Source organism: Meleagris gallopavo, chromosome 1 (assembly GCF_000146605.3).
Source record: "Meleagris gallopavo isolate NT-WF06-2002-E0010 breed Aviagen turkey brand Nicholas breeding stock chromosome 1, Turkey_5.1, whole genome shotgun sequence".
Classification (NCBI taxonomy): Eukaryota; Metazoa; Chordata; class Aves; order Galliformes; family Phasianidae; genus Meleagris; species Meleagris gallopavo.
This window is the reverse complement of record NC_015011.2, coordinates 19,913,480-19,923,478: the sequence shown is the minus strand read 5'-3', so window position 1 is coordinate 19,923,478 and position 9,999 is coordinate 19,913,480. Positions and strand designations below refer to the sequence as shown.

The 9,999-nt window shown below is 40.4% G+C and overlaps 1 protein-coding gene across 1 annotated transcript in view; it reads left to right on the top strand.

The window, feature by feature from the left end:
• The first annotated feature begins 1,503 nt into the window (after positions 1-1,503).
• Positions 1,504-9,999, top strand: part of PLXNB2 (plexin B2) — a 237,336-nt gene continuing 228,840 nt past the window's right edge. Inside the window, exon 1 of the mRNA XM_010706204.2 lies at positions 1,504-1,606. The gene's annotated coding sequence lies outside the window, so the exon portion shown is untranslated. The remainder of the gene's footprint in view (positions 1,607-9,999) is intronic.

The following is a 9,999-nucleotide window of genomic DNA, read 5'->3' as shown; positions in this document are numbered from 1 at the left end:
AAAGAAAAAAGATTTTATGTGCAATTTTGATTCAGATCATCAGCAATGGAAACTTTTTCCCTCCTGAATTAACTGACAGCCTATGTAAGTGCTAGATGTGATCACAAGGCAGAAACAGAACTCTGCAGAGTGCAAATTGCAAACCTAGGAAATCAACCAAACCTGGTTGCTTCTTGGTTATTTTTTCCTCCCAAAAGTGCTACATGAAGATATAGCTTGTATCTGGGTGACTTTTACTCAGACACAAAGTGTCCTTGTGAGTACTCATAAGAAGTCTTTCAAGAGTCCATAACTCTACAGCTGCAAAGCGGGTATTGTGGGTGAGGAGCATACACGTGCTGTGTGCTCCAGGCCTCATCCTGCCCACCCAAACTGTTGAGTTGAAAACCCAAAAGGTTTTCTTTATATTGGCAATCCCACAACCCTGGTACGCATTTACTTACTGCAGGGAGATGCCTTTAACATTCATTAACAGATGGACTCTTCTTTTGATATTTAGCAATGGGAAGGTCTGCAAGCACTTCGTAGTCCATTGTGCATTTGATGCAGTGTTCAGTAATGCTAGTGAAAATGCAGAGCAATATTGTCCTGGGTTTGTTGTTGAATACTTTGTTTTGGTTTGGTTTTTTGAGCATCAGCCATGGGACTGGGTGTAGTGTTGCCACGTTGCTCATTATTGCTACATGCTGTCGGACCCCATTCAGTGTTGCTATTTATTTTTGTATCTTTGCATTCATCAGCCACATTAGCCCCTTTAATAACAACATAAGCTCCTAGTGTGATGCTTGGTAATGTGTCTATGAGGACTTCTCTATCCTTTCTGGTTTCCTTACTTTTTAACTTCACAGTCCTCTGATTTGCAAACCTACTCACATTCCTTATTACTAGATAGATACATCTGCATTCAGATGTCTTAAGAGTGTTTTGGCTGGAATGAGCTCAGCTTGACAAATTATTGAGATAACTCTGTGTGATATCCTTTCTATTGTTATTTACCATGCTACTAAACCATGTAATCCATTAATTTTATTGCAGAGGATGTGCTTATTTCCAGGCAGGCAATAAAACTAATAAGAGATATAGAGCATAATTCCAGTCTCTGTGAACTGCACAAGGAGTATTACAGTTGCACTGTGATGTTATTCAGCAATGACAACTCTGAGATCTCTGATTTAACTGCTTTTTAATTCATTTGGCATGTATTTTTTATATTCTGTTCTTAAAATCTGGTTGATTTGATGTTTGTTGACACATTGTTAAGTCTTCACTTGCTGAATTCAGTGTGAAATCAATAGATTTCACCTCCCTTACTCTTCCCCTTTTACATTTATACAAATGACATGTTGGAAAATTCCTCATTTTCTTGAACTGCCAGTTACAAATGCTTTTTTTGCGTAAGATACTAAGAAACCCATGGAGCACGTGATTTCTTTTCAGCTGTGCATGTTGTCCAGCCCCTTGTCTTATATTTTAACTAAAGTATCTTTTCTTCATCTCTCCCAGCAGGAACAAGTACACGTCAAAAGGCGCTTTGTCCTGGCAGCTATTTGCACAGAAGCCTGAGGCACTAGAGCTCCCTCTTGCTACTGGTGGTCGTGCTGCTCAGGTGGGCTAAGGATTTGCTTGGATTGACATTTTTTGATTATTATTATTTTTCTTTAACCTCTCTTTCTCCTTTCCAAAAGGTGTGTTGCTCACTTGAGGAAGAGGGGGTCCTCTTGTAGAGCTCTGCAGTGTGGTTGCTTGGGTGTGTCAAGAGAAGAGATGGCCATGGGGGGGTTTATTTGCTTTGGCTTTAGGTTGAAATGTGACCTCAAATTGAGTTTAATAATCTGCCAAGAGAATGTATTTACTTTACATTTCTGATTGGTGCTCTCTGATTTCATAGTGATTTTTATGCATACGTTTGTACGTCCAGGACCTATAGTGTAAAATGACGTTAAGCAACTTGTGTGTGTGAGTCATCTCCAAGGTAACTTAGTTATCAAAACATAGTATCTCAGTTGCTCAGAGTAACAATTTCCACTTGTCTAATTGCACTTTGACAATCTGCATTGCTTGTACTGCTGCTTTTCAAATTATTGTGTACAGGTGTGCTTGGTGAGAACTTCCCGATTTACTTTTCCCAGTTGTAGCAATTAGTTATTATCTGTTCATTTTGATCCTCGGGCCTGTGAAATAAATAAGTACATTTTAGAAATGTAAACAGTATCCTTGAAACTGAACTCTTCATGCTATTTTCTGCTACTGATAATCTGAAGAGGCAGCCTGTGTTTTCTGTTGTTTGTGGCATAATTAGTCTACTTCAATTATACTTGAATGAGAGCTCTGATATCAGAAGAGAATTTAGCAGCATCAGAAGTTTGGAGCTTTCTCATGAACGAGCAGTGAGGACTTTTCTGTACACTATTACTAAGCTTGTTGGGAGAAAAAGAGGCTGTAAATTCATGGTTACATACCCACATTCCTGTCCTCCCTCTCAGATTCTTTTCTATTTTACCCACATCTTTCATGTACAGTAATATGACAAGGTCATGTTGTTTGCTGCTGTGTCTCCTTCCAAAACTCTTCACCGTGCTAATAGCATTTGCCAGACCAAACAGGCCTGTTTGCTAGCATACACAAAGTCTGGACTGCTTTGTGTGTAGCTGCTTTTGGTGCCAGAATGCCATGTATATGATCTGCTGTATGCAGTGGAGTCTTGTAGGTTTCTTGACTGGTGACTCTATGGCTTCTGGTTTTGTTTTGCATTTAGCAGATAATTTCAGTTATCTGATTTTGATTTTTCTTTTTCATTGCTGCTTTTTGAGGAATTTTGCAGAATCCCAAGGTCAAAAATCCAATTTAATATGAGTATTTTGTCTTATTATGTGGCAAATGGGTTAGCAGCATGCATCAGTCGGTAATATGGAGGCGTCAGTGGCAGCTCTCCTGTAAGTTGTTCCCACCATCAGTGGCTGGTAACTGCTTGGTTCTGCTACCACAGCTGCTTTGTGAACTGGACAGAAGAGCTGATTTGGCATTAAGCTCTATTACATGTAGCTATTTTGTGGCTTTAAAAGAAGTTATTTTAAAAGCCTGATTGCAACTCTGATGTGTTTTACAGAACGGCCACATCAAAACGTGCATCTTTGCAGTGTTGGAATAAGAAGCTTAAAGGGTTAAAAAAAAAATAGAAGAAGAAGAAGAAAAAGGCTCACTTTAACTGATATTTTTGCCAAATTCTTTGTGTTATCAAGCCACGGCTGTGTCTGCTGCTGTCATCCTTTCCTGCTCATCCCCTTCTGGGTGGCCCTATTAGTTTGGGAAAAGGAGGCTTTTACGAACAAAGTTTGGGTGTTGAGTTTGTGTATTCAATAACAGCAGTGCCCTTGTGTGGTTCACTTCAATTGGGAATAATATGAGGTGGCCTTAAATTGAATACAGCTGTTTTGCATGGACCTTGCTAGGGCTTTTATTCTCAACGGATGCTCTAAGCATGGTGTCTATATGCACTTTATGGAGGAGTGTGAGAATAGGCCAGCTTTCTCGGTGCCCAATGGTTTTCTTTTTTAGCTAGTGACCTCCTGTGCATTACCAGCACATGGGCTGTGCTAGTAGTGTAGTGCTAACCATGCATGTAGTCATTTCCTTTTCCTTCTTACCTCCTTTTAGAAGACTTTGCTCTTGAATCTTGTAAATGGGGTGATAATTTCAAAGCAAACAACTTCCAGTTGTTTCTTGCCAACTTTTGCCCACAAGGTATGCAAAGTAAACAGAGCAGTTGGAAAATTAGTTTTGTACCTCCCCTCCTGCTACAAAGCATCCCAGGATGTCTCTTGGCTCTTTTTAAAGTATGAGAGAAATGAGAAGACGGAATTGTTACGCCGAATTGCCTTTTAATGAATGGAGCCATTGCACAGGTCATTCTTATTCTTTGGCAAGCTTTAGGAAAACCTTTTAAAATGTGAGGCTTTTGAAAATCTCCCCTGTTCATGTATTGAATGTAGAGCTGTTTCATTGCTGCAGTGAAAGGAAGTCGAAATATCAAGGATGAAGTGAAAGGAAATAAATATAAAAAATAAATAAAATATGATTTTGAAGGAGATTTTGATGAAATATGAGAATTCTTAGTCCTCTTAGGCTCCTGGAGGTAAGAATTTCCAGGTTGCTTCTGGTTTTTTGTTTGATTTGAAAACTGTATCTCTCCTTGCTGGAATGGCAGGTATACAGCACTCACAGGGAGTGATACCTGTCATAGGATATGTATATGCACGGCCAAGTTCTGCCCTCCAGTTATTTAATGCAAGGAGGAGGTATTAAAAATTAATTTAAAAATATTTTCAAAGGGAGCAAATATTTTTTTAAAAAATTGACTTTAAAAAGAATGTGTCTTTAAAATTTGACAAAGAAATGGTTAACACTTAATCTTCTCAGCTCCAGCCTAGGTATTGAACAGCCTCTGCCAATTGAGCAATTGGAAAATTTGTTAAATGTGAAAACTAGACTTGAGGTTATTGACCCCGAGGCTTGGCTACGAGGAGATGGCATATCTCTATAGATAAATATCCATTATGTGATACCCTCCAAATGAGAGAGGGCAAGTCCCATGTGTATAAGGCTTACAAGAATTCAAGTCAACAATCGAGTTATAATCTAATGAGGCCACAAGCACAAACATGACTTCAATTTAAGCTTACCCATGGAAAGCTGGAGGCACCTGTCCCAAAAGAAGACTCTTCATTAGTGACTTTACTCCCTTGGAGTGCTTCAAATGGCTCTATTGCAATAACCCCTACCATTTCTCCTTCACAGGTTTCTGACCCCTTCAGGAAAGTAGCTATATATATGGAGTGCACTCTATTCCTTTTCAGAAATAGGTTCTATATTATATACAGGGATAAATAATATGTAATTATATATAATATATAACATAATTACAATTAATGTGTTTTTAAAGGAAAGTATGCTTTGGTGTGTGAAAACTTTCCCATCGTGAGTAAAGATTTTGAAACTTACTGAAGGTTGGCTTGCTGTTTTTTTGTTAAATAGAAATTCCTTGAGTGCCATAAGCATTAACTCAAAACATCTGAAAGAATGTAACAATTCTGTCTTCTTCTGGAATATTTCAGTTGTGCTCGTGCCAAATGCAGAGCAGTGAGCTCAGCTGCAAGGGCCTCATCTGGCTGTACTTGTAGTCTCTACAATGTATGAGCTGATTTATTAATTTTTTAGTACAGATTTAATGTTAAGCTTTCATGTTTACCTGAAGGGAGAGGAAATATTACAATTTAGTCATGTGTATATCTATGAGCCACAAGGTAAGGATGATGTGTTCTTGCATTAATTTATTTTTAAGTAGCTATGCTTCAATAAAGAACGAGATCAACCATTCCACACCACACAGTAACATTTCTTGCTCTTTAGTTCAAATAAACTTCAGCTCAACTGGCATATATATTTTTTTCTAAGTGAAATTATAACTATCTACTTTACAAACCTAAGAGAAATTAGGACATGATGTAGCCTTCTGCTTAGTCTATCCTCCAAGAAGCAGACGCTGCTTTGTGAGATTTGATTCAACATCTGTTTTTTACCTGTGAATTCTTAATGAGGTTAAAACTATCCAGATAAATTCAATGCAAATATGATGCAGGTGTTACCAAACACAGGAGATGAGCAGTCCGGAAGCTTTATAGCTGAGCTCCAGAGTCTGTCAGAGTAATCTCTTCAGTACGTGCTAGCTCCCATTCTCTGCCCATTTTCTGAGGAATCGGTACTCAATGAGCAGCCTGTACCTGCACAGCTTGCCTTGTGTGAAGCTAACCATGTAGGCACACAAGTCTGTTACCTTCTGGATGGCTTTTGTGAAAGGCTTTGTGATCAGACAGGAAGACAGAGTCTCATCTGCTTGTCTGTTGCAATTACAACAGCTGCTTTTCTATATAGTCTGAAGACAAATCTTTTATAGGTGACATCTAGGTTGGTGGTGTTTTGGTTTTGTTTTTTTTTTCCACCTTGATGTGATAAGATTGTACGTGCAAAAGTCTTGAGAATGCTTATGGTTTCTAATCTTCATTATAAATATCTGTGATCTTCAGTAAGATGGACCAATGTACCTCAAACTGTATTGCTACTTACAGAAAAATAAGATTGCTTTCCTCAAGGGAACAGTGGTCCACCATTCAGAAAAGGTGAATTAACTAGAGGGTAGAGATTGGGACACCAAACTTTTTGTGTGCATGCTCAACCAGGCTGGGGGTGCTCAAGGGAGAAACTCACTTTCTCCTTCAGGTTTGGATTCTCTGTGATGATAAAAGAAGCACCGTGCTACCTTCTCCTTCATTTGGGCTGGGTGCTGTCCTGCAGCAGGTGGCCTGTTGGCTCTTATTCAGAGGGGGAAGTTGCTGTCCTTTTACAGGAGAGTGAAGTGAAGGGCAGGGCTATTCTTACTTGCCCTGGGTCAAAAGTGTAGATTTACTGCTCAGTGCTGGCAGACCCAGCAGTAGGAATCACTGGTCCTCAGGCCTTTGTGTTCAGAGATTCTCAAGAGTCTCCTCCTGGCTGAAGAATGACCCTCAGGTGGTGGTTTGAACCTATATTGTATGTAAATTGTGTAACTCCAGCTGATGAGAATGCACTGAGATTACACGAGTGTGTGCTTGTGCAATAAAAATAAATTGTGAATCTGTAGAAGCAGGTCCATTTAAAATAAAGTATCACAACATCAATTATGAGCAGAGGATGTGAAGTAAATCCTTCACCAGTGTTCTCTGGTAGCTCTGCAAATATCTAGCTGTTCCTAGAATGCAAAATCATTCCTTCCTCCTAAAGAGTACCAAATGCTTTTAATATTGACTGAGAGATTAAAAAAGACAACAACAACAGTGAAGTTTATAGTTCAGATCCTATTATTGCATTGAATAGCCATTAATATTGCTGCTGTGGGAAAGGCGGTAGGAAAGGAAGCTGAGCTTCTTATAACTGCAAACTTCAGAGCTTCTAAACTTTTAAAACGCTCCTGCTGCTTCCTCCCATGTCAATACCAACTGCCATGCTCTGTTTGTATTTTGGATGTCAACTTGGGAAAAGATTTGATTTGGTGCTGCAGCACAGCTTGAGGAACCTGCTGTACAGAATATTAATATCTGATCTTGTTTCATTAATATCAATTTCAGGCGTGCATTCCAAAGAGGGTTAGTATTAAGCTGGTTTTAATCACTGCAATATTCTGCAGATTTCTAGACAGAACACACCAGCTGGTTTGCACTAAATTTTACGGTACAGGAGACGAGAAACAGGCTTCCTCAGGGAAAGGGGGGGGTGGCAGTGCAAGTCCTTATTGCACTGGGGAGTTCTCTGCACTGGCAATTGCCTTGCTTTCAAAGAGAGAACTGGTTTCAAATGCAAGGTTGGAAACCAGGGGGGTGTCTTTCTTTGGCTCTGCTCTCTCCTTGGTTTCTGACAACCCTGCTCAGATATATTTTTGTCCTGGTCCCACCTCCTGTCTCTGGTCTCAACTCCTGTGCTTCCTTGCACTTGCATGTCTCTGGTTTCATTCTGCAGTGGAAATGTGAGCTGGATTTGTGGGATGTCCCGGGGCCACCACCCCCTCCCTGCACACACCTAGTGCAGGAGAGGCCGTGCAGATGTTTGCTGAGTGTTGAGCAGATGCTGCCAGGTCTCATCGCCTGGGAGGCCCTTACAGATCTTTGCATCTGAAGCACAACGCCAAATGAGATTATGAGACATTAGGGTGTTGGTGTTTGTTTTGTGTTTCTTTTTTGAGGAGGGGGGAGGAGGAGGTTGTTTTGTTTTGGTTTTTTTGCAATTCAAATAATACATCCTTTGAAGGAGTGAAAGAACCATATCCTTCTCTTTTTCTCGCCTCTTTCCACCACATAACAGGGCATAATCATACAGCAGCTATATTGTTTTACAAATGCTTCTATGCGTGAAATTAGTGTGCTTCCAAAAAAAAACCCTAAAACCAAAAGACCCTGCAATATTTGTTACAGCAAGTTAGGCCTGTGACACACTATCCTCTGAGAAATACTCCTGCATAGGATTTAGTTATCCAGTTCATCAACACGCATAATTTCTGCCACTACTTCTGGCTCTGAATCAAGATCCGATTTTGTAAAGATGTCTCCAGAAGAGTTTTGTGTATTAAGCTGTACAAGAAGAAAAGGTTAAAATTTGTTGTTACAGCACTAGTGGAAATGTATAGCATAAATGTGCGCTGCTTTAAAATATGAAAAATGGTGTCTTTTAAATATCAAAGGGATTAGTATTAATCCAGCAGTTGTGATTTTCTTAAGTCACATTATTTGCATAATAATGCTCACCACCTGCTATATCTTCAAAGCGCTTTTCAGACATTAACTAATTGATCTTTGTAACACCCCTGTGATGGAAAGACCTGCTATTATCCCCACTCTGCTGATGTGCAAACCTGGACCCCGGGCGTTTCAAGTCACTTGGTCAGCACAAGGCTGAGATGGGGGCATGGCGGGCGCTGGGTGCCTGATGTCCCTTCCTCTGGCAGTGGTCGCTCCCAGCACTTCCAAGGCTGTCTGCTTTCTTCTTGCCTGCCTTTGTTTGGAACCACAAAAATGAATAGAGTTATTTCTTTGTGTCTGTGGAGATAGTGGTGTGGGGAATGTTGATTTGTTTTTATTTTCAGTTTGTTTGCTAAATAATTTTGCTCTGGATTTTAGCCATCCAATAGAAAAAGAAACAGAACATAGAAAAGCTTCTTAAATCTGCTTATTGTCTGCGTGCACCCCAGTGATACTAGTCGAGAGTTTTTAAGCATGTTTTCTTTGTTCAGGACTCAGTGTGGTCTTGCTATTATAAGCTTTTTGGTCAAGTTTTTCCCTGGTTGTCAGAATAAGAAATTCTTACAATGGGAAGTGACAGGCTGAGCTGTGTGCTGTTTCAAAATAGAAATCCATATTCTCACCCCGCACTCACAGCCTCTAGAAGATGAGATGGGTTCCAGAACTGAGGGCTGGGCTGGGCTGCCCATTGGGACAGCAGGTTTTGCTCTCTGGGGAGATCCAGCTCAAGCTTCTCCTTCCTCATGTCTGAGGGATCTGGGGGTGTGTGTTGGCCTCATGCGGGTAACACGTGGGTGACTTGCAGTGCCCTGAGGGTCCTCACAACTTCTGCAGAGCCTAATAAAATACCAAGTGGATTTGGGAAATATTACCTACTTTGAACTAAAATGGAGCAAAAATGAAGGATAGGCAGATATCATGTATGTAAGTCAAAGAATAGGTATTTAAAATCCTGTTATGAGTAACGTTCTGAGAGGATGTTTGAACTGAGGCATTTAAAAATATATTGTAGTCTCCTTAATTTGGCAGAGTCACCTTAATACTTAGTGCAAGAGTTTACTGTCAGAGCACACAGGTGTGTTTTTCCCATGTTCTTGCAGCACTATCTCCACGCGGGAAAATAAATCTTAATGCTGGAGCACTCGGTGCCATCAGCACAGACTAAAACTGGGGAAAAGCACATGCCATGGCAGATTTCAGAGAATTATTTTAGATAATGTATTATTTTCCAAGCACAATGCCCAGGTTTCTGCAAGGGCAGAAGCAATAGTGAAGTGGCAGATCACACAAAGAAGTTAGGTACATAATTGTATATGTTGGCTTTACATACTGTCTAGGCAGGAGGCTGGGAGAGGCGGGGAAGGGGAGCACGAGTAACTCTGAATTCCTTTGTGCTGTAGCTGGGACAGATGGGCTGTAATCTCTCTTCATGGCACAAATTACAGGGTTTAAAGACCTTTGGCCGCTGATGGTTTCATGGCTTCTTTTCATTCCCTTAAACACCATTTCTATGTAGCCTGTGTTTGCTCTGCTCAGAAATGGATCTGGCTTCAGGTCAGAGCATTGCTTGTCCTGTAAGAGCCTCTCTGTTTTGTCATCTTCAGGTGACATGAGCACCACGAAGTGCTTCTTTACTGTGCTGGTGACAGAGCACTGACACAGGCTGTCCAGGGAGGTT